Here is a 3,821-nt window from a genome sequence, read left to right as displayed (position 1 = left end):
CTATGAATTTGAAAGAGAGCAAGGAGGGGTAAATAGGAAGATTTGGAGAGAAACAAGAGAAGGATGAAATGGTATAATTATATTATAATCTCAAAAAATAAAATTAATTATTAAAAAAGTTAAAGCATAAAAAGGAACCACAATATTATCCAAACATACCACTATTGGGCGTCTACCTACTCAACAGAATAGAAGTTAGCATATCACACAGATAAAGGCACATCCATGTTTATTGTAATCCTCTTCACAGTAGCAAATTATGGTATCAACTGATATGTACACAAATACATGAATAGATAAAGAATTTGTGTCATGGAAACATCATAGAGTTATAAGCCTAAAAAGAAACAGGGAACTTCATCACATTCAGAGAAGTAGATAAAACTGAAGATGAGTATGCCAAGCAAAAATAAGATAAACTAAGAAAAAAAAGTGTCAGATATTTCCTGTCATATGGTTTGTGTGTGTGTAACTTCACTCCCTCTCAATAGTTCCTTACTATTTAATAAATATTGCTACATATATAAGGACACAAACATATAAATACAACCTACTGAAATCACTCTAATATTGTTTATACCATATGTATGTGTTTTTAAGGCCAACAACTTGAGATTGGATAACCAATTAAGGCCCTCATTTCTGAATAAGACTGATTCTTCCTCTCTGAGCAGCTTTTAATTGCCGGTTTGATCACATGCTCCATCAGTCCCAGTCCAGCTGGCCTTGGTGAGCTCCCATTAGATCAGCCCCATCATCTCAGTGGGTGTGTGCACCCCTCGCGGTCCTGACTTCTTTGCTCATGTTCTCTCTCCTTCTGCTCCTCATTTGGACCTTGGGAGCTCAGTCCAGTGCTCCAGTGTGGGTCTCTGTCTCTAGCTTCATCCATCGCCAGATGAAGGGTCATATTCATCTTCTTGGGTCTGGATTACCTTACTCAGGATACTGTTTTCTTTGAGGCCTTATATTCTACTCTATTAGGAGTTCAATCATTTAAAATGAATTGGTTTTGAAAGTTTTTTATAAATCATCTTGCTTTGTATTTTCTATTTTGTGATATTTTATTAGTTATCAAATCTCCTAATTTATTGTTTTTTTATTACTTTTCGATTCAAGCTTGGTAGGTTGAATGTCTTCAAAAATTAAAATAAAAGTACAAGTTATCACATTATTGACATGTATATATATATATTTATATTTCACTAATCTATTCTTCTTTATATATTTGTGGCTTTATATGCATATTTGTATTTTACATGTGTATGGTAGAGCATGTTCCATGATGTGTATTTCAGAAGGCATCTGGTGGAGTCGATTCTCTCCTTCTACCATTTGGACTCGAGGATTTAATTCAAATATGATACATGACACTCAAGTGTCTTCACCTAGTGAATCACATGCCTGGACCCTATCCTATTCTTCTCACTTTTGAAGCACACATTAAAAATACATTAAAATTTATCCTCTTTTATTTCTCATTTTATTTTATTCTTCTCTGTTTTGTCATTAAGTAGTTTCAAGAGCCATCATCAGTTTGGGGTTGCTATATTTCTTTAGAGTTTAAGAAACAAACTTTTAGTTTTATTGACCTTTTTCTAATTATCTTTGCTTCCCTTAATTATTTTATTCATTCTCCAAATACTGCACTTAGTATGATTTTTAATAGTTTTTTTTAAGATGTATAGTCTGCTTGTTTGTATTTTCTTTTTTCCATTAATTTATTTTTCTTTCTCTTATTTTTTATTTTATATATTTATTTTGCTGAAAAATATATTCTTCTCTCATATACAGACCACAGTTTCCCCTCACTCCACTCCTTCAAGATTCTTCTCCCTACCCTTCTTTCCTAGATCTACTCTTTCTCTGTTTCCATTCAGAAAAAAAAAAAGCAGGCCTCCAACAGAAAACAGCCAAACATAGCAAAACAATATACAATAAGACAAGGCAAAAGTCTTCATATCAAGGCTGGATGAGGAAATCCAACAGGAGGAAAAATGTCCCAAGAGCTTGCAGAATGTTCAGAGATACATCAGCTCTGACTCTTAGCAGTCATAAGCTATACACAAGCTAACAGCCATAACATATACACGGAAGACCTTTGCAGACCCACGCAGGCCTCATGCTTGCAACTTCAGTCTCTATGAGTCCATGTGAGCCTTACTTAGTTGATTCTGTGGGCCATGTTCTTCATCCCCTCTGATGCCTACAGTCTTTCCTGTCCCTCTTCTGCTGGGTTCCCTGAGCTCCAAGGGGAAGGACTAAATGGACATCTCTAATTTCGACTGTCACTATCTTTCTGGCTAATTTTTGGCTGGGGTCTCTTCGTCTGTTCCCATTAGCTGCCAGAGGATGTCTCTCTGATGATGACTGGACAAGGCAGCAGTCTACGAGTATAGTTTAGCACAATATCATTAGGAATCATTTCACTGATTTTCTTTTAATTTAGCCTGTCATGTATGGTCCTATCCTAAGTCTCTAGGCTTACAGAGTCTCCACTTTCTGGCCATACAGACAGTGTAGGGCATGGGCTCCCTCTTGTAGTTTGGTCCTCAAGTTAAACCAACCACTGGCTAGCCACTCCCATTCTGGGCCACCATTGCAGCAGCACATCTTGCAGGCCGGACAGATTGAAGTTCAAGGATTTCTGGCTGGGTTGGTATCTGGATTTTCCTTTCTGTAGCCTACAAAGTACCTTCCCATGCCAAAGAGACTGGATCATAGGGATGAAGGCTCCATGCAAGCACCAGCTCCACCTAAGTTCAATTAGTTGTGTGGGTCCCCGCTCTCAGTTTTCAGAGAGTGACCCTCTGTCCTAGCATCAGCCTGGGTTGTTTACGGATCTCCACAGCATCAGTCAACAACTCAACTGAATGCAACACTCTCCGACCACTGGAAGTCTTGCTTGGCTTCCTATGGATGGCCAGATGACACTCCATATCCTCCATTATTAAGAGTCCTCACTAGGATCACCCTCATAGTTTGCAGGAAGTTTTCATTGTAGTATGTTTCTATTCCTCCCCAAGCATCCTCCTCAATTCCAGCTGTCTCACCTTGAACTCTCCTTCTCTATCCCTTTCTACTCCACTTGATCCTTCCCACTCCTATCCCCACCTACCCCCAGTCCACCCACCAAGTCTCTGCTACTTCCCTAGTTCAATTCCCAGGACTCACCTCAGGCTGTTTAAATGCAGGGAACCCAACAACTTCTGTAATCTGTAAGAACCAGCACAGAAGTGCATTTACTCACCATTGAACACACACATATAGTCATATTTTTTTAAAAAAAATAGTTATTTAAAAAGAAAGCTGTAACAGTATGATAGAGTTATATATATATATATATATATATATATGAAGGAAAAGTCAATATATTATATTCTTTATGTAATTATATAAAATACCAGGATGTTTAATCCATCTACATGGGCCTTTATGTATTGAAACTCATTTGATGCTTGCCTGCTTATATAGAGTTCTTATTTGACTATATTTTTTTAAAATATTTGAAAATCCTAAAACATAAAATACATAAGGAAAGCTTAGTCACTGCAGTTATCTCTCTATTCAATGAATAAGGGTCAGTTCTAGAATGACCTTCCATTGAAATTAATCTCCCCCATTGTTAATATATTAGAATTAGGGACTATTTCCTGTGTTCCACTTAGCTGCAGTCAAGAAATCAAAAGCTTGATTCCTATGGATTCAACTGTTTGGAAAAAATATCCTAAGTTATATCAGTATAACCACAAACACATATTCATCATCATGCAATAATAATATAAGACTATTTTAACTTATGCTCTAAATCTTATACTGATATT

This window comes from Alexandromys fortis, unplaced genomic scaffold (assembly GCF_014885135.2).
Source record: "Alexandromys fortis isolate MF-2015 unplaced genomic scaffold, M_Fortis_MF-2015_v1.1 scaffold_425, whole genome shotgun sequence".
NCBI lineage: Eukaryota > Metazoa > Chordata > Mammalia > Rodentia > Cricetidae > Alexandromys > Alexandromys fortis.
The sequence above is the reverse complement of the archived record's forward strand: the minus strand, read 5'-3'. Positions refer to the sequence as shown.